Raw genomic sequence first — 24479 nt, 5'->3', positions numbered from 1 at the left:
ATTTGAGCAGACCTGACACATGCTTCCCACAGTGGTTGTACCAATTCACATACCCGCCAGCTGGGTGTGAGTTCCAGTTGCTCCACGTGCTTACCAACACTTGACGTTGTCAGTCTTCCTCACTTTAGCTTTTCTTGTGTCTGATGTGGTAGTTCACTGTGGTCTTAATTTGCATTTCCCCTTGATGAGTTACGGAGCTGAGCACTTTATCATGCATTTGCCGGTTGGCTATTCACTTGTGAAGTACTTTAATTCATTTCCTCCATTTTTCTCTTGAGCTGTCTGCCTCTTTCTTCTTGGATTATAAAGCCAGCCTGCTCTGTCCCACAGACTCAAACCCATCGTAGTTGGGTCATACTTGCACTGTAGGTGGTGACAGAGTTTCAAACAAAAGATACGTTATATGAAATTAATCTGATTTGAATTGATTTTGTATTTGATCAACCAATTTGTCTTGGTTTTATGGTTGTATAAGAGCTATAAGGAGTTTATGCTTCATTTAATGTTTGTACCTGTCTGAATAACACCACAGTAAAAATCACTTAAGGCAACAAGGAGGGCCCATGAGGTCCCCTCTCCTCTTGGTAACCGGGAGGAGATTTACAAAACATAAATCCAATCTGGTAACTCCATTGCTTAACGTGACTCAAAGGATCCCTTCTGTCTGGGATGGAGACGAGCCTGCTCAGCCTGACTCCCGTCATCCCTGCTCCCCTCATCCCTGCTCTCCTGTGTCATCCACTGAAGCTGTTGCCTCTTCCTGGACCGTGATCGCTCACACTGGGCTTTCACTCTGCACAGGCCCCCAGCTCTTGCTGCTCCCTGTTTTGGAGCAGCCTCTGCCCTTGGTCACCTTCCCCTTTCTTTGCTTAGAGTTGATTCCTTGCTCAGACCTCAGCTCAACTGTTACTTCCCAGGGAAGCCCATCCTTTCAAGGATGGCCCTGAAACACACCATCCCAGCTGATGCTTTTCTTCTTTGCATAAAATCAGCTGCAATTTTTTATTTCTTTGTGGCATTCTTCCCTCCTAGACCGCAGGTTCCACAAAGGCAGGGATGGCATTTCCCTGCCTCCCCGCCCCCCCCCCGCTTTTTTTCTCTAATGCTTGGCAGTTAGTGAGTGTTCAATACACGTTTGTTGAGTGACTTAATGACCTGAGCTTGTGTAACCCTCTCAATTGTATTGATGCTGAAAGGCAGGGAGGGCCCAAGGTCATGCATGCAAGCACAGGGAAGGGCTAGAGGCAGGCCTGGGGCCCAGCTCTTCTTGTCCAACCACATGAACGTGAAGGAGACTCCTCTGGGTAGCAGGATGGGGGCCAGGGTCACCTCTTCACGGGGCCCGGAAGACCCTTAAGGAGAATCCAGTCCAATTCTTTTGTGCTTCAAATGAGGAAACTAAGAACCAAAAAGAAGACAGGGATTGTCTAGAGTCACATGGTGAGGCAGGAGCTTGGTGGGGTCTGGGACCCGTGGGACCTGATGCTCAGCATTCTTTCCGCTGCCCCACACTCTCGTTGAGCAGGAGACCAAGGCGGGCGAGGGTTGCTGTTTTCATGATCCTGACTGGGAGCCTCTGAGCGTGGCTAGGAGTCCCAGCCGGATGCAGACAGGAGACTGATGACAAAGGCCTTCCTCGTCCTCCTCCAGTGTCTATCTCGAGTCCCATGGGGTCGTATTGAATTCTTGTCTATGGGAAGGTGAGAGAGGACAGGAACATTCTGGAATAAAGACTGAGGACCCTCCAAGTGAGGCAGGAAGGACAATTCAGAGCTGAGGAAAACTCTAGCTGCCTGGTGAATGCCCACTTGTCCCTGTCCTGGTCTGGGCGGTTGTGGGGTTGGGCGAGAACGAATTGCAGTGGTTTACATAACCCTTTCTGGGCAGAGGCAGACGGCTTTTTTTTTTTTGCCGCTCTGCGCAGCCTGCAGAACCCTAGTTCCCGACCAGGGATTGAACCTGCGCCCTCAGCAGTGAAAGTGCAGAGTCCTCACCACTGGACCAACAGGGAATTCCCCAGATGACTTTTTTTTTTTTTTTTTTTTTTTTTTGCGGTACGCGGGCCTCTAACTGTTGCGGCCTCTCCCGTTGCGGAGCACAGGCTCCGGACGCGCAGGCTCAGCGGCCATGGCTCACGGGCCCAGCCGCTCCGCGGCATGTGGGATCTTCCCGGACCGGGGCACGAACCCGTGTCCCCTGCATCGGCAGGCGGACTCTCAACCACTGCGCCACCAGGGAAGCCCCCCAGATGACATTTTTAAAATTGAAATTTCTATTGAGATCATTGTAGACTGACGTGCAGTTATCAGAAATGACACAGAGATCCCCTGTACCCTTCACCCAGTTTCCCCCAATGGAATCACCGAGCAGAGCTATAGGACAAGATCACAGCCGGGCTGTGGGCATTGACACAACCCACCGATCTTACTCCGATTTCCCAGTTTTACTTGTAATATTTTGTGTGTGCTTTTAGTTCTATACAGTTTTATCACAGGTTTGTGGATCCTCCATCCCAGTCTCACAGTCGGGATACAGAACTTGTCCATCAGCACAAGGATCCCGCCTGTCGCTCTTTTATGACCACACGCCCATTCCATCCCCATCCAGCCTGTCCCTAATCTGTCCTCCATTGCTAACATTTTGTGATGTCGAAAATGTTATGTAAAGGGAATAGTAGAGTATGTAACCTTTTGGGATTGGTTTTTCCCCCAGGCAGATGCCACTTTTGGGGCCAGCATCCTGTCGGGAGGATTGCAGAGCCCCAGGGCGTGGGCTCTGTTACTCTTCCAACTGAGCAAATTGAGCCGTGAGCCCTTGAAACTCCAGAGCCAGCACTCTTGGTGGCCACAGCAGGGAACGCGTCCTCCGGGAGAGGAGGGTGAGGTGGGCTGGGGGTCCCCTGCCCCTTCCTCAGCCCTGCTGTGACCCAGCCTGTCCTCTGCTGCCCTGTCTGGGGTAGGTCTCTGTCTCCACTCCGTCCCCAGGGCTGTCTCTTTCCTCCACAGAGAGGCAGTGACTGGAGACACCGCTTGGCTACTGAGAAGCTGTGTGACTTGCACGGTGGCCCCATCCTCGGAACCTGTCTCCCCCCCGGGGAAAACGGGGAGGCGGGGGAAGGTTCGCACCCTGCAAATCCGCGAAGATGCAACGAGGCAGCGTGTGAGGAGCAGTCAGCAAAGCGCCAGGCACAGAGTGAGCCCCAGCGCACAGTCGCCCACCGCCCCATTTGGCAATGAATTATGTATGGCCTTCTGGCAGCCCTGTTCACTGGGGCTGTGTGCCTTCTCCAAGCTTCTCCCCGGCCTCTCTCTCCAGTGAGGGGTGCAGGCACCCCCAGGGGGGCGGGCAAGGTTCTTTGTCTCTCCTGCAAGGACCTGATCCGCTTCTGGTGGCGGCCGACATCTCAGTCCCCTGGATGCCCATTTCAGAGGCTGGAGAACCAAGGTCTGGGATCAGCTCAGGATCATAGTAACGATGATGATAATAATAACAGCAGCAGCATCGATAATAACAGTAATGGTGATGGCACCAGCTGTGCTTTATTGAGTCTTTCTGATGTGCGAGGCACATTTAACAATCGTTCATTCAGCAAAAACCAGAGTGCCCATCTGTGCCAGCTCTGTCCTAGGTGCTGGGGCAAAGTGGGTGACAGCACAGAGTCCTGCCCACGCGAAACTTGGATTCCGCCGTGGGAGAGCAGGCAATTAACAAATGAGAAATTTAATCAATGATACGTCAGATGTTAGAGGCTGGGAACAAAGAGAAAGGAGAACAAGTGGGGCGGGAAGAGACTGGGACGGCCAGGGCAAGGCGTGCTGAGGAGAGTCCTGAAGGAGGTGAGAGAGCGATCTTGTGAGATGTCTGGGGAGGAATATTCCAGAAAGGAGCAGCAAGTGCCAAGGGCTTGGGGCAGGACAAGAGCCTGTGTCTGAGGCCCTGCGGGCTGGCTGGTATCATGAAAAGCATCAAATTCTTAGGTCATAGGGAGGGAGGGAGACGCAAGAGGGAAGAGATATGGGAACATATGTATATGTATAACTGATTCACTTTGTTATAAAGCAGAAACTAACACACCATTGTAAAGCAATTATACTCTAATAAAGATGTAAAAAAAAAAAATTCTTAGGGCAACTGTGTGAGCCGACTACCACCATTGCCCCACTTTAGAGATGAGAAAACTGAGATTCAGAGTATTTATGTCTTTGTTCAGAGGCTTTGCTGCAGATGTGTTAACGTGTTTGATTACGGGGGTGCCCCACACTTCATTGGTGGTATTAGGAGCTATGTGGTCTATGTGTCATACTTTCCTCCTACAACTGGAAACATTCTGAGCTCTGGACCCATCCGCCCAGGGATTTGGGGTCCGGGATGGTGGGCCTGTGTGGTCTTCACCATAAGTGCTCCTGTACCATCCCCATCAGCCTTATATCATGTCCCTGTTCCTGTTTTTCTCCTTTTCCAGCCTGTGAGCTCCCAGCATCAGATACACAGTTCAGCATTTCAGTCTAGAGACGGGAGGTGCTGTCTCTGCATGTCCATGGCTCCCGATTAGGTCCAGGCTTCGCATTCCAAGTCAAGACCCAGGCCCAGTGCTGCAGGCAGGCCCGGAGGTGGCAGGCTGGGAGCTCATCGATGGATCTGCCAGTGTTGGCCACTGGCGGCCGAGAGGTGTACAGGCGTGGACTCACGCTGTCTGACATTTTTGTCGATGGCCTGGATGAGGACTGAATGGTGAGAGTCCCCCTTCCGTTTCCAGCTGGGGGCGGAGGGTGTAAGCAGCCTATGGGGAAGGAGTCGGTGCAGAATCAAAATGACTCTGCAGACTGGAAGAGCGGCTGGAGATGAGGACAAATCTGCTTGGGAAGGAAAACCCGGTCAACAGCGGCCTCCTCCCCAGCCTCCCTGCCTCCAGCTTTGCCCCTTTAATCCATCCTGCAAAGGTTCCCAGTTAATCTTCCTACCTGAGCTGCCCAACCTTCGCTGCTGACCTCGCTTCCAAAGGCCACTTGGTATCTGGCCCCACTGTCTCCTTCCCAGAGCACACACCTGGCTCCCCTCACCTCCACGCCTTCGTCCTCACTATGTCCACGTCTGGAATGCCACTGAAGGCAAACACATAGGCCAACCCCCAACAACAGAGGAGACCATCCTTCTAAAACTCCTCAGGGTCTCTCTCTGATCCACCCAGCCTACCCCATTCCACATCCTCCTGGTTATGACAGTCCTGCAGTTCCCTAACCAGCCTCCCCGCCTTGGGATAGGTCCCACCTCCCAGCGGCCTGGCAGTTGAGGCCCTTCCTAATTGCAGCTCCAGCCTCATGGCTCCCCCAACTCCCTCCTTGGCCCCTGCATCTGTTCAGTCCAACAAAGCTGCTTAGGGACCTCTGGTTCTCTGAGATGACCCTGTTCCTCTCTCACTTTGGGACCTTCTTATGTGTGGTTCCTTCTGCCTGGAACACCTTTCCCTTCCCTCTTAAGCTGCCCAACTCTTATGTATCCTCCAGGACAGTGTTGATTCAACCTCCTCCAGGAAGCCTTCTTGGATTCAGGGTCCCTCCCCTTGACCCCCAGAGGCCCTGCATCCCTCACATCATCATAATTCCCCGTCTACTTTGAAAGTGACTGATTTGCCAGTTCCTTCTAGGCCAGGGTCTCATGAGGACAGAGCCCCACATTGTCTCCCCCAGCCTAGCCAGGGCTCAAGAAAGCCCAGAGGGAAGAAGTCGGAAATGGAATAGCAACATTTATTGAGCTTCTACTCAAGGCCAAGCCTTTCATGTGTAGCACATGGATTACTAGGCCTTTCTGATGTGGAGTTAGGTCACCATCTGGCCACACCCAGCAGCCCTGGGCTATTCTCCTTTAATGTAAATAATGGGCATAATCCCGGATCCTATCTAACAGCATTATGAGGATAAAGGAAATAGTACATGTAAAGTGCTAATCTCAGCCACAGGTATTCAGTAAGCATTTAATGCTCCTATTGCTATTAATTATTGGGGCTCTGGAGCCAGCCTCTGAGGCTTCAAATCTAGGCTCCTCCACTTGCTTGGCTTTGTGACTTTGGGCAAGTTACTTAACCTCTCTGGGCCTCAGTTTCCTCATCTGTAAAATGGGACAAATCATAGGCTTCTGCGCACGTGTGTGCTTTCTCTCTCTCTCTCCCCCTCTCTCTCTCTGCTGTTGGGAGGATTAAATAAATGGCGCAGGGAGAGGGCCGAGTAAAGGCTGCCTGTTATTATTACTGTCTCAAAATCACACTGAGGGTCTCGATTCTGATCCCAGTGAGGACATTCCAGATTCTGGAAAATCTTCCAGAATTACTGGTCTGAGTTGGGGCAGGGACAAATCTTAGAACTTGTGAAAATTCACTTCCCACCCCCTGTAGCTCCTGAAAGCACTCTATCCATGGCTGATGGTCAGAGTCACCAGGAGGTTCTTCCTTGGACCTCTGGTGATTCCTCTGGGTTCCCATCCAAGCCTGGATGGAAAGATGAGGGGAGGAGCCGATGAATCCCAGAGCTTCCCAGCTCAGCACAGAATCCAGCAAGGTGAGAGGCCTGGGCTCCTGGGGGGCCGACAGTCAGGAGGGTTTGCTGGGCTCAGTCTCCTCCAAGGCCTCCCAGCCGCAGCCAATGCAAAAACACTTTTGTTCCCTGATTTCAGGCCTGGGGACCAAAAGGGGCGAGTGTGAGTCTGAGGGTGGGAGGGGGAGAGGGAGAGAGAGATGTAGGGTCTGAGCAGGAGGGAGCCAGGACAGACGGGGACCCCGGGCAGCCAGAGAGGGGAAGGGGTGTGGGAAACACAGGGCGTGGGGCAGGGCCGGCAGCGCTGGGAAACGGAGCCTCGGGGAGGCCAGCGAGGCGCGGGAGAGGGAGGCCTCATACCAGACACTGTCTAGACGCAGCAATTATTGTCAGCTCGGAACACCCAGGCTCTGCCGGCTCAGCTGAAAGGGAGCTTAACAAAGAGCCGAGAGAGGAAGAAAGCAGGGAGGAAAGCGCCCGCGGAGCCGGCTCCTCGCCTGTCGGGCTCTTTCTCTGCCCAGCTTACCCCCCTTTGTGCTCCATCGATGTGAAAGCCAGCTCAGAGATGCCTGATGGGGACCCGGCTCCTCCTGGGCCCAGACGGCCAGGCCAGAGTCACTGTGTGTGGGTTTTGGGGAGGGAGAGAAGGGTGTCCTGGAGGGGAAATGCATTTTGCACTTGAGTTTCTTTATTTGGAGGGCGGTGGGAACCGAATCCCAAATCCCAGCAGGCCTGAGAATTTGAACCCTTCCTTTTGTGTAGGGCCAGTTACAAATTTCTCTGAGCCTCTGTTTTCTCATCTGCAAAATGGGAACAATACCACCACCTGACCCGTGGCAAGTCCAATTCTCTTCCACCTTGGAGGGCTGCGGCCCACACCCCTCGTCGTCGTACTGATGGGGAAGCTTCAGGGCCCCAAGTGACCTGGGACAGGCCCCTTTCCTTGCTAAAGGCCTTACCTCCATAGTTTCTCTGCCTCTGCCATTATTATCCCCATTTTGCCGATGAAGAAACTGAGGCACAGAGGCCAGAGCTCTCAGCCCGCCAGGCAGCAATGGGTATGGATTCAGGTTTGTTCCTTAATCTTTTTTTTTTTTTTGCGGTACGCGGGCCTCTCACTATTGTGGCCTCTCCCGTTGCGCAGCACAGGCTCCGGACGCACAGGCTCAGCGGCCATGGCTCACGGGCCCAGCCGCTCCGCGGCATGTGGGATCCTCCCAGACTGGGGCACGAACCCGTGTCCCCTGCATCGGCAGGTGGACTCCCAACCACTGCGCCACCAGGGAAGCCCTGTTCCTTAATCTTAACCATGACTTTATGATGTGTACCTGCCCTAGGGGGTTGGGTGCTAATGGTAGGTAGCAGGACTGATGGGAAAGCCACAGGTCCATGTGGTCCAAGAGTCTGAAGGTGGGGTCAGAGCTGCAGGTGGCCAGGCCACAGCCCCCAGCCACTATCTGGAATCAGGCCTCAGCTGAGCCACTGGACCCTCCTATTAAATGCAGCACTAGGCTGAGCAGATCTGCCCTCCCGTCCTGGGAGAGGACCAACCTGGGCCCTGAGTGGGAAGTGGGCACGGGTGACCCCGGGTTGCTGCAACAAGGCCTCCTCGGAACCGTGCAGTAGTTAAAAGCATACAGACACTGCCCTCCAGCCAATAACCTAGCACCGCCCACACCAGTTCCTTTGTTGGGGGGTGGTCAGATGCTGCTTCCAGGTTCCAGAATGATTTGTGTGTGTGTGTGTGTGTGTGTGTGTGTGTGTGTGTGTGTCTAAGGAGTTCCAGAGCTGTGGCCAGGGGCTGAGGTCCTCCTCCATCCATCATCCCCCTGGTCTGGTCTGGCCTGGTCAGACCACTCTCTGGTCCTGGAGGATTTGGATGTGTCCCCCAGGTCCTGCCTCAAGTGAAGGGCAGGACACTCAGTGCAAGGGACACACACACAGTTACTCTCACTCACCCACCCCACAGGCTGTCCCAGAGGCGGGCTCATGACACGCCCCAGTCATGCCTATCGCCCCTCCGGCCTTGGGGTGCAGGCCCCTGCCCGCCCTGGTCACTGTCCGCTAGGTACCTTCCCTGCGTCCTTCTTCTGTTCCCACATTTCCGCTGCTCAACACTGACTATAAGCTGAGTTCAGACGCCTTTGCCTGCAGTCAAGGCCACCGTGACCAGACTCAGCCCCTCTTTCTGGAAGATTCAGGACATCCCGAGGTACCACACGCGGTTCCCCTTGCCCTTCTCCTCTCTGCGCCTTTGCTCAAGCTGTTCCTGCAGCCTGTCCCCACCTTGTCCCAACACAAACGCCTGACCTCCTGTGAACCTGCTCCCTGGGCTGCCCTCTGTCTTAGGGGACAGCCCCTGACTCTGTCCTTGCAGGAGCCACAGCCTGGCACTTCCCTGTAGACCACCACTTCTTGGTCTACTTCAGCCCTACACCATGACACAGCAACTCCTGTCCTCTGGACCTCCCCAATCACGTCCAAGGCCAGCCTCCCCTTTGTCTCAGAAGCCGCTGTGCCGGGCCAGGCTGCCATCACTCTCCTGGGACCTTGATACCACTCCTGTATCCACTTTTGCCCCCTGCAGCCCAAGTGAGCTCTGCGGATCTGATCTCCTCGCTCTGCTCTATAAAACTTCCAAAGCTTCCAGTCGCCTCTAGGACAAGGGCCTTGGTCGGCCACACTGATCCTCTCTTGGGCCTTCAGGTCTGTATCCTTGGGACCCCCATCCACACTCCCTCCACCAGTCACTCTTCCCTTCGTTAGTTAGACCCTCCGGTCCTCAGGCACCCCTCCTCCCTCCTCCAGGATCCCTCCTATGATCCCTGCAGAGATCAGGCCATTGGGACCAGCCCTTTCAGCCCCTGTACAGTCCCCTCCCAGCCCACCGCCCTCTTGTCATTATTTACTGCATTATTCAGAATGGTTTGTGCAGCCTCAGCCTCCCCTGCAGGACTGTGAGCCCCGTGTGGACCCGGCTATGTCTGTCTTGTTTGTCACTGTGACCCCAGTACCCTCCCCATAGGCCCCCTCACCGGGTTTGCTTTTCAGCTTGACTCCACCCCAAGGCAGGAGAAAGGGGGCCCGAGGTCCCTTCTGCCCTGCTTCCGCCCTTCTCTCCAGGAACCCTTCCCTGCAGAGGCCATGGGGTTTTCAGGGTGGCCCTCCTTGCCCCTCCCACAGTGATCACCACCCCGACAAGGGCAAGTCACCAGGCTGCTGTGGGCTGGAGAGCACGCTGCCCCCCACTCCCCAAGCCCCAGTGCCTTGCATAGCCCTGGGTTGATGATACTCGAGAGGGCGCTGCTCTCAGCTCAGGCTTGGCAAGACCAGGATGGGTGGCCTGGGGGTGGGTCCAGCGGGAGCACCCCCGCCCCCAGCCAGGGGCCTGGGAGAGGAGCCAGAGGGGTGCAGGGAGGGGCTACAAGGGTAGCAGTGCCCTATTCCACATCCATTCCCCTCCCAGAGACCCCTCACCCCCAGCTGGCTTCCCCCACTCCAGCTGGCCCAGTCTCTCCCCGCACTCCCCTCCCTGATCCCACAGTCTGCCCCTTCCCCCCCTTCTGCCTTCCCTCACCCCTCTCTCCTGCTCACCTTCCCTTTCCCTCCCCACCCCTTTCCTCCCCCTCCCCCTCCCCCTCTCCATTCCCTTTCCCAATCCTCTCCTCTCTTCTGCCATCCTCTCCTCTTTTCTCTGAGTCCTTCTCCCTCGCCTCCTTCCTTTCTTCTTCCTGGGTTAAAAATAATCAACTTTCTGGGAAGCAGCAACTCCTGCTGAGCCGCCCTCCCCACACTTGGGAGCCCCTGAGAATAGCTTTCTGCGGTTCTCAACTCGAGCCCCTCCTCTCCTCCACCCACCGCCCCTCTCCCCGCGAGCTGACTAATGAGCCCGGGCCCGGCAGCAAAGCCAGCTAGACTAGAAAGGCTTTAACCACTTCGTGCCCAGACACCGGGATTGGCGCTCGGCCCCCTGCAGGCCGGCCGGGATGGGGACCCCGAGTCGTGGGCAGCCCCGGAAGCCGGCCAGACAGCAGCCAGACCCGAAGCTCTGAGCCGCACGTAGTAGACGCTCAATTAATTTTGGTGCTTCGATGAACTTTGACCTGTGACCACCAAACCGGCTCCTCCAGCTGCTTTTGCAGCTAACTTGGGGCTTGGAGGCAGCGAAGCGACATCGCAGACACCCAAGGGATAGGGAGGGGATGATACTTTGGGGTCACAAGGAGGGTGTGACTGGGCCGGTGAGTCTCCCTCCCCTTGGCCTGGCAGACTCCTTGCCCCCCGGCGCTGGGCACTGCCTGAGGGGGGCCAGGACTGTGCCCTCTACAGTGTGGGCCAAGGGCAGGGAGGGGCTGAAAACCGTCCTGGGATCCAAGAACGTCCACCGCTGGTCTGGTCTTCAGTGATCTTGCAAAAGGGGAAACTGAGTCCCGGAGGAGGCAGTATGTCTCCGGGTTCCTGCCGCAGACCTTAAGGGATACAGGGCCACCCGAGACCCTCAGCTCCACCACAGGGGTTTCTACGGGTGTAAGGCTGCGGGGTGGGGGGGGCGGGGGACATCAAGGTCAAAGGTGAGGGGTAGGTGGGGAGGGAAAGAACTCAAATCCTGCGAGGACCCCGCCGGCTCCGCCCACTCCGCTAGGTCCCGGCATTACCTCATCGCGGCGCGTGCCCATTGGCTGGTTTCCCCCGGAGGCCGGCCCAATGCAGCGAAGCTCGTTAACCCTTCCCGCCCCGCGGACTCAGCCTTGGCCGTGCCAGTTGTCCCCGTGGCCCCACGCGGCCTTCGGGAGTCCACGGACCACGGAGACCGGGAAGGATACTTGGGGGGCTGGCCCGCAGGCAGAGAGCTCAGTGGTTAGAGCACAAGTCAGTCAGCCTCTCTTGGGCCCCATCCTCCTACAGGCTGTGTGACCTTGGGCAAACAACCTCACCTCCCTCAGCCTCCTCTACTTGTTTTCTCAGCTGTAAAAAGAAGTGAATGATGTAACTCCTGCCCTTCCTAATTCCTTTCCCAGTATTTGCCAAGTGCCGGGCACACGTGGGCTCCGTGTTCCACATTGCCTCCTCACTGCAAGAGGTACACTTATGATTATGGGTTTTCAGAAGAAGAAAGCGGCTCAGAGCAGAGAAGCGCCTCCCAAGGTCACACAGCAAGAAAGTGACAGAGCTGGGATTTGACCCCAAGCCTGTGTGCGTTCTGAGCCTGGATTCCTACCCAATGCAAGATACTGTTTCTGCTTGGAGATGCTGCTTCTCGGAGCTCCTGGTCCCGCAGGAGGGACAGGACTCACATCCCCAGCCAGTCAGGCCACGCACGAGGAGCCACTGTGACCTAATAACACCAGTGACAAGCTGGAGAGCCAGGGCCTCCAGGGAGCGAAGGCTTCCTGCAGCAGGAGGGGCTGGAGGTGAACATTCAAAGGGGGAGGCAGGAGGACCCTTGGATAAAGACAGAGGATGGGGGCTTTCCTGGTGGCGCAGTGGTTAAGAGCCCGCCTGCCAATGCAGGGGACACAGGTTCAAGCCCTGGTCTGGGAAGATCCCACATGCTGCGGAGCAGCTAAGCCCGTGCGCCGCACCTACTGAGCCTGCGCTCTAGAGCCCACGAGCCACAACTACTGAGCCCACGTGCCACAACTACTGAGCCCACGTGCCACAACTACTGAAGCCCACTCACCTAGAGCCCGTGCTCCACAACAAGAGAAGCCACCGCAATGAGAGGCCCACGCACCGCAACAGAGACCCAATGCAACCAAATATAAATAATAAATAAATAAATTTTTTTTTAAAAAAAAGGATGGATGTGCAGTGGGGGCACATGAAGTTGGGTCTGGAAGCTCTGAAGAAGCCTGAAGCATCCCTTGCGGCCGACCTCCAGGTCCAGGGTCAGCCAGCCGACGACGATGAGGAACCCGGGCGGCTGCTCCTCTCTGGGCAACACTGGAGGGCAGGGCACAAGCAAAGACCACATACCTTGCATCTAAGTATTTACAAGTTATAAATCAAGCTACCGAACTACTACATAAAATACGTTCTGTCCTCCTTCCTTGACAAATACACCTCCCTAAGGACAAACACACCTGGAAGGCTGGGTTTGTATTTAGAAGTCTCAGGCTCCTGGGGTCCATGCTGGAAGTGGCAGCATGAGGAGAGGCAGCCCTGGCCTCCGGTTTCCACTCAGCCCCTCTTTTCTTTCTGCGCAGGTTTTGCTCTTTTCAATGAGGGGCTTTACGAGCTTGGGTGCTGACACTCCAGCCTGCATGAGTAAACTCTGCCCACACCCATTGCAAACAGCCACCTCTTGGCCACCCCTAGGGATTAGGGGTACTCAAACAGGCAGCTCAGACCATCCCCAGGAGGATGGACCCAGGAAGTGGGCTGGGGGGCATTGAGCAGGGAATTCCATGGTCTCAGGTGCCCAGATCACAGATTCCTTGCCCCATGAGGAAAGGCACAATCAGAAAAGGGCCAGAGTGCCGCTGTCTAGACTGGGACTGGGGTCCGAGGACTGTGCTGTGGTCCCCGGGCACTGCTGCAGACTGGGGTGGCCCAAGCTGGATGCAGCACTTCCCCTCTTTTTGGAACTTGCCCCTGACCATCACTTCCAGCCATGCACCTGACCCTGCCCAGTTCCCAGGTGCCATCGCCGACTGCTTCTCCCCAACCCCCAAGCCCAATACTTACCAAGACCTAAGGAGCTTCCCACTTCAAGAAGTCAGCTCCCTTCACCCTGTGCCCACTGCCCCTGCCCCAATCCAGGCTGGGCCCCCAGCTCCTACGCTCTGCTCACCTCCCTGCCCAGTCTGCCCTTTATGTCCCCCAGACAGATCTTTCTAATATGCAAGCATGATTGATCACTTCCTTCCCTCTCTGGCTCTCCAGCCTTTCAAAGTAGCATTCCCAGGCTCCGGATATCTGGCTCCTCTCAGCTTCTCCTCCCCTCCCATCACCTTTGGTTCTAAGATCCAGCCACTTGGACCTTCTCTCCAGTCTGGACAGTTTTATGTCCTTTCTGCCCCAGGGTCTTCAGGCATGTCATTCCCCTCGCCTAGAACCATGCTTTCTGCTCTTCATTTTGCCAATATCAGCTTAAGAGTCCCCTCCCCATGGGACCCTGCCTGAATCCCCGGATCAGCAGAAGTGACACCGTAATGAGCTGATTCTCTCTGGAGTTACCCATTTCAGGTGTTTCGCATCTGGGCTGTAGGCGCCAGGAGGGCAGACTCGGTCTGTCTTGTTCACTGCTCCATCTTCAGTGCTGGCAGAGTGACTGGCCCAGAGTAGGTGACACTGCAAGTTCATTGGACAGATGGGTCTGCACTGGGCTAGAAATCGGACTGATGGGAGCTCCTGCAAATCGCGAGGTGCAGCCAAAAAAAAAAACATAGAAATCAGGAACCTGAGAATGACAGTATCCGTTGCACACTGTGTACCAAGCCCTGCTTTTATTCATAGTGTATGCTTATTTCTCACAACCATTTTTGAAATAGGAACTATTATTCTTCCCATTCTACAGAATGAGAACACTGAGGCACAGAGGGTTCAGAGACTTAGGCTCACAGCTGGCAAGCAACAGGCCCAGATTTGAACCTGGGCAGTTGAGTTCCAAAGCTCAACCACCTCCCTCTTCCCGTCTAGTCCCAGCTGGGCCAGTACCTTGCTGTGGGTCTCTGGACCACTGTCTCTACCTCTCTGAGCTGAAGATTTTCTGTCTGTGCAACATAGGGCTGCCAAAGTGGTGATCCCTGAGCTCTCTTCCAGGCTGACACCCTGGGGTCTCATGACGCTTCCTGGCAAGTTCCCCTGATGATCTGCCCTTTGGTGAGTACCTGCTCTCAGGCCCCGTCCCCAGGTCTCAGGCCAAGGCTTTCTGTGGGGGTCCTATGGGTGATGCCCAAGGAGTTGAATGGATGGAGAACAGTTGGGTGTGAGTTAGGCAAGGCAGGTGGGGGTGGTCAGTACTTAGAAGCTGTGGTCAATTTTCCTTTTTTAATCAGTGAGCCCCAGAGGCAGGAGGCAGGGCGCATGGCTCCCCTCACCAACTTGACCCTGTGGTTCTAGAACTCATCTCTATTTGAAACGTTCCACCTCGGACAGGCAGGAGCCCAGAGTACTCGGCTGGGTAACCAAACTGTCTTGTCATCATGGCCAGCTGGTGCTGGGCCTCCCCCGCCCAGGAACTGCACATACCCTCCAAGAGCTGAGCTGCCAGGTACTGGGATTCAGGCAGAGACAGGAGGCTAGTGGTCCAGGGGGCCTGAGCACGGCAGTCATGCCCAGGGGGCACTTGGAATAGACTCAAGCTTGGGTCCCCATGCCAGAGGGGACACTCCACCACATCTCGGGGACTCATCACAACAGCCCTGTGGGATATGTACCCATTTTCCAGAGGAGGACGCTACATGAAGACTCAGAGAGGGACAGTGACTTGCCCAAAGCCACACAGCCAGGAGGAGGAGTCTGGATTTTGCTCTTAATCACTCTGCCCCCTGCTTCAGGCAAAGGTGTTCAAAACACATTCGTAGGGACTTCCCTGGTGGTCCAGTGGTTAAGACTTCACGCTTCCAGTGCAAGGGGCTCAGGTTCGATCCGTGGTCGGGGAACTAAGATCGCACATGCTGCGTGGTGCGGCCAAAAAAACAACAAAAACCAAACACGTTCATAGACAGAAGGAGTATGAGTGAAGTGATAAGAAAAGTTCTGGAAGAAACTCCGGGACACAAATGTAGGTCCGCCTAAGGGAGTGATTTTTTGGTTTTGTTTTTGGCCACACCACATGGCTTGCGGGATCTTTGTTCCCCGACCAGGGACTGAACCCGGGCCACGGAAGTGAAAGTGCCAAGTCCTAACCACTGGACCACCAGGGAATTCCCGATGTAAGGGAGTGTTTATAAATGAGCATGAGTGCCCCTTCTTCACCATCCCAGCATCCCTCCTTTCCTGCTTTTCTCATGCTGCCTTCATGTATTCACTCCTTAGACTCTAAGCTCCATGAGGGCAGCAGCCGATTCGTTCCTCACCATGTACCCAGGACATAATTCCATGCCGGGCACACGGAGGTGCCAGTGAACCCCGGTGAATGAAAATACAAGTGACTCCAAGAGCAGCACGTGGCCGCTCCGCACCCCCCCCATTTCCGTGTGCCCTTTCTGTCTCCCCGCTCTGGCCTCTGTTTCTCCATCTCTGCCTATGGGGTGGTGCATGCCACCCTGAACCTGAGCTCAGGTGAGCTGCTGGGCTCCTGCTGGGCCAAGGGAGGGGCCCTAACACCCAAAGGGCAGTGGGGACGAGGGTGGATGCTGTGAGGTTCTATGCTCATCTTCCCCATCTCCTTGAAGAAAGCGGGTAACTCAGTTCCTTCCCCGCGTCTGCCTTTCTCCCCTCCTTATTCTCCTGACTCTGGTCACTCTCCAGGAGAGGTCCACCCTCCTTCTCTACAAGTAGCTCTACAAGCTACTTGTCAGGAACCCCAAGCAAACACCCCACCCCCAGGACTTGGCACAAAGTGTCCCAGGGACCCAGTTTGCCGGAAGGGAAGGGCATGACCAGGACACTCAGTTGGGGAAGGGCTCACACAGGGGATGAGGTGCACCTACCACAGCTCAACCCGGTAGCCCTGAAATAACATCCACTCTGACACTTCTGAGTTTCTGCAAAGCACTTTCAGTGTGACCCCATTTTACAGATGAGAAAGTTGAGACTCTGGAGAGAAGTGACCTCAAGGCTCTGGTGCTGTTCAAGTCACCAAATATTCCTGAGGCACTGGAGGGGTGGTGGGGGTGAGAGGGGGCGGGGGTGGGGAGCATCTAAGACACTGTCCTTCATCTCCAGTAGCTGTGGTCTGGGTGGGAGTGCGGCTGACCAAAGCCCAGGTAGGTGTGTGTGACCTGAAGGTGAGAGGGCCAGGCCTGGAGTGACTCTACTGGGGGTGAGGACAGCTCCTGGCACAAATGGGGGCAGGTACTCACTTGAGAGGACCTTGATGGAGGTGGGACTGGGACAATGTTGGCCATGGGAGGGGGTCACGGGTCCAGGCACTAACTGAGCCAGAGTTGGTGCAAGGCCCTGTGCTGGAATGGAGGAGAGGAGGATGGGTCCCTGCCCTCACCGGAGTGTGGAGGGTAAATGCCATGGCGGGGAAGCAAGATTAGAGTCTATAGGAGCCCAGAGGAGGGGCACCACTGTTGAAAGGTCTGTGTGTGAATGTGTGTGCGTCTGTTGTGTGGCCAGGGTATGTAAGGTGTGCATATTGAATGGTCTGTGTGATATGGATGGGATGTGTGTCTGCGGCCTATAGCATATGGAGTGTGTACACACGCAAGCGTGTGTGTGTGCCTTGGGGTGTGTCTGTGCCTGTGTGCTGGTGTGTGTGTTGTGGGGTGGTGGTAACTGGGACACTCCCCAGGGGAAGAGCTAAGGAGAGATGGCAGAGGTGTTAACCAGGAAAACGGGGGAGCAGAGGAGGTGTTCCGGGCAGAGGGAGGGAACAGCACATGCAAAGACCTCTAGGCAAGAAGAGGGCACCCAGAGCACTGGAGTACTTGAAAGAGTTCCAGTGAGGCTGGGGGACGGGTAGGGCCGGTCTCTTTCTCTGATAGCTTGAGGGTGTGCCGGGCAGGAGTGCGGGTGGGAGTTGGGGGGGAGGGGGTGCGCCGAGAGGGTTCAGCCGCACTGACCAGGTGGGAGGGGCGGGCCTGGACCAGGGGCAGATGCTGGGTGGAGGTGGGGCCGCGTTTGCGGAACAGCCAGAGCCCCGGCCACGCGCATCTGGGAAGCTGTGTGGTCTGGGATCCCGGACCTGAGCCTAATCCCGGCTCAGCCGCTGAGAGCAGTAGCTAGAAGGTTCTTAGTTTCCCGTCTATAAATTGGGTCCCGAGATTATATGTCAAAGACCCAAGAAAGAGCCTAAGAACTGTCCACGTTTTCAGTGCAGTCTGTGTGTGTCTCTGGTGAAGGGTGGGGTGGGCATTTGCTAACAAGCTTTCCCAGCACCCCAGGAGGCCGGAGATGCGGAAGATGGCAGCCCTGGCACAGGGCTCAGCTGTTAGTACCTGGCCTGAGGGCACAGAGGAGGGCATGGGGTGGGCGACGAGAGCCAGGATTTCAACCCAGGTGACCGGACTCCAAAATGGCCCTCTCACCTGACTGCGGTAGGTTCATAATCTGGATCACGCGCTAACAGCTGCCCCAGAGCCTTCACACTGCATGGTCTTTTCTTGTATATTTTATCCTTTTCCTATTTCTTGCTAGATTATCAGTCGTGATTTAGAAATGAGAAAACTGGCCAGGACTCAAACCCAGGCGGACCTGCTCCTGAATGCACCCCCTTCCCCCACCTTGTATGTATGCAGCCGGTTTTCCCAGCATATGCGGAAACGGCCCTCAACTGCAGGTGGCTAAGAGCCTGCGGCAAGGCAGAAAGGGCTTGGGCCCGGCATCTCAGCTCTGCTGCCCACGTGCCGTGTGACCTTGGGTGAGTCTCTTTCCACTTCTGGGCCTGGGGTCCCCCAGCTGTGCAATTCCCTTACTGGGTCTGGGAAGATTTGTTGAGCACCTGCTAAGTAGCGGATGAGACCGACGTCCAGAGAGCCTAAAGGACTTGCCCAAGGTCAAGCAACCCGCAAAATGAGACTTCGGATTTGAACCTGGAACCGCAGTGTGTGCCCTTCAAGGCGGCCTACTCCAAAGCCTCCGGGAGTGCTGTCCCCGCCCCTAGCGGCCCGCAGCGCGGGGCTCAGGGGCCCCACGCGGTTCCAGGCCCGGCCAGCCTGACGTCAGGCCGGGGCCAGCGGGGCCTAGCTCTGCACAGACAGACGGCGCGGGCCGGACCGGGGGCGGTGATGACTCAGGGCCCCGAGACGGCCGGGAAGCGGAAAGTTTTGTGCAGATGACATCACCGGGCCGCGAGGGCGGGAGGGGGCCGGCTCCGGAAAACGGCGGCCTGGCGGGCGGCCCGGCCTAGGGCAGGGCGCGGGAGGGCGCGGGCGGGAGGAACGCGGGGTCGTCACGCTCCGCCGCGCCGAAAAATACCGACCGCCCTCACCCCCGGCACCCCGCTCCCAGCCCCCGGCCCGGGATCCAGGCCCTGGAGCCCGATTCCGCGCTTGCCGGCGAGGAGCGGGTTCCACCCGCCTGCTAAGACGCCGCGCTCCCCAGCGCTCCGGAGGCAGCCGCATCCATCCTGCTGCGTCCCTGCATTTTAATTACCGCCGCATTAATATTCATGAGCCGAGACTCGAGGGGGACCGCGGGCTGTCATCTCCCTCGCCCGCGCACCCCCGCACCCCTCTTCCCCGGCTGAGTCGTGGGCTTTTTTCCCTCCCGCTCCCAGCCCCGCCCGCGCCAACAGTTGGTGCACGGCCGATTTGGGGGGTGTGTGAGCGAGCATGAGTGTGAGCCGGTGTGGAGGCCGTGGGCAAGGGTAAGGGCCGGGTGGGGAGGACCTGAACGCGGCGTGGGGGGCGGAGTGAGAGGGTGGGATGTGCCTGCGAGGTCTAAGTGTAAACGTGTATGAGTGTGGTTGTGTGTCCGCTTGTGTGAACGTGTGTGCCCGAGGGAGCATGGGCCTGCGTGTAAGCCTGTGTGAGGGCCTGTGTGTGTGTGTGTGTGAGCGTGCCTGTGTTTCTCTGGGCAATCCCAAGGGCTGTGTGTCAGTCTGGGGGAGGCAGCTGTGTGCACAGTCTGGCCTGGGGCTGGGGGAAGGGTCACAGGGTCTGACTGTACAATGGGGAAACTGAGGCCTGGGGAGAGGCTGGGCCTTGTCCAAAGTCACCCTAGGTTAGTGAGTGGCATGGAGGGCCCAGAACCCAGGGCCTGGGTGTTGGGTGCTTTCTGCTCCCTGCTCTCCTGTACCGTTGTTTACAACAATGGCAGACAGAAGGTGCTGGAGCTGGCGCCTCTCATGTGCTCTTCCCAGCAAACCCGTGCCGCAGGGGCTCCATCAGGCCCCTTTGCAGACAAGGACACTGAGGCAGCGGTCTAGCAGGCGAAGGGTGAAGCTGGAGCCCAGAGATGTCCAAGTCCACAGCCCCTGGCTTTAACAACCATGCCATGCTGCCCCCTGTGGAACTGTTTGTGGGGGTCCCCTCTGGGATGATCCGGGGGTACCTGAAAGTTCTTCAGGACCGCCGGTGCTGCAAGGGCCCAGGCATCAGAGGGGGTTTCACCAGAAGCGTGGCTGCTTCACCGTGGCACTCCCAGTGCCCCAACTTGCCCCCCCCCTCCTTTGGAGCCTGCGCGTGCTCCCCGCCCCGGCCCCCAGCCCAGGCACATCAGGGGCTCAACAGGACGCAGGTCTTGCTTCACAAGGGAGCAGGCCACAGACTTCAAGGCTCCTGGCCCTCCTCCTTGGGCCTGGGGTCAGGCAATCACTCATTCATTCATTTGTTCATCCAACTGATGCTTAAGTGCCTACTGTGTGCCAGTTACTGTTCTCGACACTGGGGATTCTCTGAGTTTAGGAGGAACCCATGCCACTCTGTTCCCAATGCTGGTCATCTCCACCCTGGGGTGGAGGTCTCTGGGCTCTAAGAGGGGATTTTCTGCGCTCAGGCTCACTTGGGGTGGGGGTCTAGGGCACCTGTGCACAGAAGACAGTTTCCCACCCCCGGCCTAGCCACAGAGGTCTGCGTGCACACACAGTGGGTGGGCCAAGCAGAAAAGGGCCGCCGTCTTGGGGCTAACGCAGAGCGGAGCAGACCAGGCTAGGCAGCCTGGATCTTTGCTTCCCTCTCCTTCTGGAATGTGTCCTTCTCCTTCAACTAACCCCAGGGGCTGGCCAATCCATCTTTCCCTGGGTGAGTCAAGGCCTTCCTCCCTCTCACGCCTACCCTGCCCCAGTCCTGCCCTTCTGAGCACCCAGAACCAGCTGTTTCCTCCTCTCCGCCCACACGGGGCTGGGCTGGAACTCATCTCCCAGCCATATCCCCTGAGTTTTCTCCTCCCCTCCTGGGAACTCTATGGGAACATAGATAAGGGGACAGGAGGGACAGTCTGGGGCTCTCTGGAGAGGAAGTCGTGGTTTCACTGGGCTCCACAGGTCAAGTAGGTGTTCGCCCTGTGAATGGTGGGGAGAAGGGAGGAGAGGCATCCCAGGTGGTGGGAATGGCTCAGAGGGATGGCTGCGGCCCCTCTTCCGGGAACCAGAGCAGGCCAAAGGCATGAGATCTGGGGAGACCAGAGGGATAGATTTTCTCCTAAAGAGCTGGAGGCAGTACAGCCTAGTGGTCGGGACTTCCGGGTGAGCCCACCCTGGATGAGACTCACACTACCCCCACCACTGTGAAGCTTGGGCAAGACTCTGAGCCCCATTTCCCCATCTGTCCAATGGGGAGAGCAACATATATATATATATATATATATATATTTTTTTTTTTTTTTTTTTTTTTGCTGGATTGTATTCAGATTAAGAGACACTGCCCATAAAGCACCTAGCACAGTGTCTGGTGCTCCTACATGGGACAGTCTGTCCTCAAGGACAGAGGGAGGCCCCTGGGATAACTGTCCCCATATAGCCCAGAATGGGATTTAAGGCTCAGCCTGTGTCCCACAGTGGGGATGAGTTTGCTAAGGACAGTCTTCTGGGGCGAGTAGGGACAGGCTGAAGCCATCAGTCAGGGGAGGCTCAGGCTCTAGGCAACAGGAGGGTCTCCAAGCCCCACAGCCCCTGGCCTCACCTGTAGATCTCTGAGAAGGTGCTGCCAGATCACCCATCACTCAAATCGCCGGAAAGCCATCAGTCAGAGGTGGCCTGGACCCACCCATCCTGGCTCAGTCCGCTGCAATCTTCTATGTCTCTGTCTCCCGGCTCTTTCCTTTGCAAATTTCCTTCTTTCTTTCTTTTTGGAATAGACATACCTGTACAGGCAAAAGAAAAATTTTTTTAAGGAAGTGCTGCAAAAGTTCACGCAGTACATCCTCGCCCATCCTTCTAGTTTTTTTGCATGTATGTTTCCAGGACATTTCTCTGCCTACAGAACTGTCTTTCTCCAACTCCCGCAGGATCACACCCACCTCTGCTCAAAGACCTTCGGTGGCTCCCTACCTTTATACAGCAAAGGTAGCTTTTCTAAGGCTTTTGGCAACACCACCCCGAGTGTGTTACCTCCTCTCAGGCTGCCATGCCTTTGCCCTTGCAAAGAGCCTCCACCAAAATTCCTCTTCATTGCTGCAAACCAGGCTTCCCTGTTTCTGGGCCTCCTCCCCCAGCTCCTGCCCTCCCTGCCCCCGACCTCTCTCCTGGTGCCCTGCAGCCCCGGAGGTTCTTTTATCGTGGTGCGTTTTGCATTTAACTTTCACAAGGGTGTTATTGGAGTCGTATGTTCTCACTCAACTATGAGTTTCTCGAAGGCTCTCCGGCCACCCCATTCTTAATTTTGTTGCCACCTACCTCGACGTCTTACACATAGTAGGTGCTTCAAATGTTTTATTTTTGAAAACATTCAACTTGCTTTTTCTTAGGGATTCAGGCTCCAAGCCAGCAGATCAGGGTTTGAATCCTGACTCTCTCATTTCCTAGCTGTGTGTCCTTGAGAAAGTGAATTGACCTCTCTGAGCCTCAGTTACTTCATCTGGAAAATAAAGTCAATAATAAAACCTCCCTCCAAGAGTAACAGTGAGATGACAATGTATGTAAAACACCCAACATCAACCTGAAGCAGAGTGCCGCTGACATGTTCTACTCATTCGAGTTATTCAGTCTTATTCAGTCTCATTCAGACTTGCCCAAGGCCACCTGTCCAGTTGTGGGCAGCACAGGGACTCAACTCCCATCTCTTCCTACTGCAGTGCGCCCAACTTCCCACTGATGAGTGAGGCTCACAGGCCACTGTCTGTTTTGCAGATAAACAGGGTCCAGAGAGGCTGAATTGTGACCCCAGGTCACACAGCCCTCTGAGCAAAGCAAGGATCAGTCTGTCTGCCAGGTTCCTGGTGGGTTCCCCCGGCCACTTCCCCACAGCCCCAGTGAGACCCACCATCCTGATCAGAGCCTCTGGTCCTCCTGGTGGTCAAGGAATCAGCAAAGTGGGCCTCTTGGAGGCCCGGTGGCCCCTACAACTGGGACAGTCAATAAAGCAAAGAGCCCCCACTTGTGGGATGCTCACAGTGACCCCGTTATCCCATCTTCCAGGGGCGCTCACTCAGACTCCTGCGGTACAGGGGCTTGCCAAAGGAGGGGTATGGCCAGCATTCTTCCTCCCCCAGCCCTCAGGAGCAGCAGGACAGTGGGCTCTTGCATGGGCTGTAACAGCACTGGGGCTGGAGCTGGGGGCCAGGCGCAGCCCAGGGTCAGGGGTGCTTCCCGGGTCTCGAAGATCATCTGGGGGCCCTTCCCCAGCCCTGGCCCCGCAGAGCCTGCCCAACTGCGTCTCTGAGCCGCACCCAAACTCTTCCCGGCTTTGCCAGGGAGACTGGAAATTTCTGCCCAGCAGCTTCTCTGGGAGGATTTCGACACGGCTCATGGGGGACGGGGAGGAGAAGCCAGGCTGCTGCGAGGCTCAGCATTCTCACGGCTCTGCTTAAGAGGACAGGGAGGGGGGCTTCGCTAGGCCTTGGTGAGTCCTTCAGAAATAACAGTAATAAACAACCAGCTCCAACAACAGTGACTGTGTATTGAGCGCTTACTGCGTGCCAGATCCTGTGCTAAGTCAAGACTGGCCTAACGGAATCTTCCAGAGCCCAGGCGAGGCTGGCACTGTTACTAACCCATCTCACAGGTGAGCGAGAGGATCCGAGTGGTGAAGGCGGCTGCCCCAGGCTACACAGCTGGAAGCTGAGGCCAAACTCTGGAACCCAGTAGGTGCAGGTCACTAACTGGCTGGGAGCAGGCAGGGCTGGAAGGCGCCCAGGGGTGGCTGGGGTGGGGGAAACACTAGGGCCCCCTAAAGGAAACTTCTATACACAGAAGTTAACCACGGCTCGACTGCGATCTGCAGTCCAGGGGAAGGCCTGCTTGGCCCTGGGGTCTCTGTTAGCATCTAAGAGTGTCCTCCTCCTACACTGAGTCCCCCTGGAGACCTCAAGGGGTCTGGAAACTTCTCCCTACAACCAGTCTTGGTAAACCAGTAATTCCAGACACCTCCCACCCCTGCCCGGCCCTGGGGCTGCAGGCGTCTGACACTGTGAGGTCAGATGCACGGGCCTGCTCACTGCGCTCCGGGGTCCCTGGAAAAGCACCCCAGTCAAATTCAGCCAGTGGCTAAGGTGCCCCTACAGTGTGCTTGGCCCTCAGACCCCAGGGCTGTCAGCAGACCCAAAGTCACAACCCGGGGAGAGGGGTGAAGGGAGAGTCTCAGGCCTTGAGCAAAGGAATGGGGCGGGGGGGGGCGGGGGGAATCAGACACCACGCAGTGATGACTCTCACTGGGCTCAGGTCCCCCACCCCTTAAATGGGCAAACCGATCCCTTCCCTCCCAGGCAGCTGAGGCTTCAGTGAGCTCCCGGGAACAGCGCAGGGAGGAAAAGGGGCCACCCCAGGCCTTGCTCCCCGCTCCCCCGTCTCCCCCACCACCACAACCCCCGCCCCCGGCCGGGCGCCGTTCCCCATCCGGGGCCAGGCCGCCGAGGGCGATGCGAGTAGGGCGCGGCAGCGGCGCGGGCCCAGGCGCCCAGTTCAGCGGAAAGGAATGTCTTGCTCGGCGGGGGAGGCCGCGGCCCCCGAGGCCGTGTAAACCCCGCCGCCCCTCCCCGGGCCTCATTTATTGCGCCTCTAAAGCTGGGCTCGTTCCGCCAGCCGGGCTGCTCCGCGGGTCCGCCGCATGACTCACCCCCGCCCCCCTCCCGGCCGCCACCATCAGACCCTCTAACAACCTTTGCCCAAAGTAGGGGAGGGTCTCCCAATGGGGGTGCGCGCTACTCTGCCCGCCGGAGCCCACCGCCCCGCCCCACCCGCTGTGGCGCCCCCCCCTCCCCTCCCAGCGCCGCCCGCCCGCTCCCTCCCCTCCCCTCCCC

General features: G+C 56.7%; 1 long non-coding RNA gene across 1 annotated transcript; it reads right to left on the bottom strand.

Annotated features, from left to right (window-relative positions):
• Nucleotides 1-3438: 3438 nt before the first annotated feature.
• On the bottom strand, nt 3439-24462 carry LOC149749059 (uncharacterized). The gene is made up of 3 exons (XR_016393661.1): nt 21919-24462; nt 21206-21386; nt 3439-13880 (listed from the first exon to the last, which is right to left on the bottom strand). It is a non-coding gene; the product is annotated as an uncharacterized LOC149749059 (long non-coding RNA).
• Nucleotides 24463-24479: the final 17 nt, after the last annotated feature.

Source organism: Delphinapterus leucas, chromosome 6, assembly GCF_059928025.1.
Source record: "Delphinapterus leucas isolate spDelLeu-1000000601 "Yukka" chromosome 6, BTC_Dleu_Yukka2, whole genome shotgun sequence".
NCBI classification, from domain to species: domain Eukaryota; kingdom Metazoa; phylum Chordata; class Mammalia; order Artiodactyla; family Monodontidae; genus Delphinapterus; species Delphinapterus leucas.
Note: the sequence above shows the minus strand (reverse complement) of the source record. Positions and strands in the feature narration are given on the sequence as shown.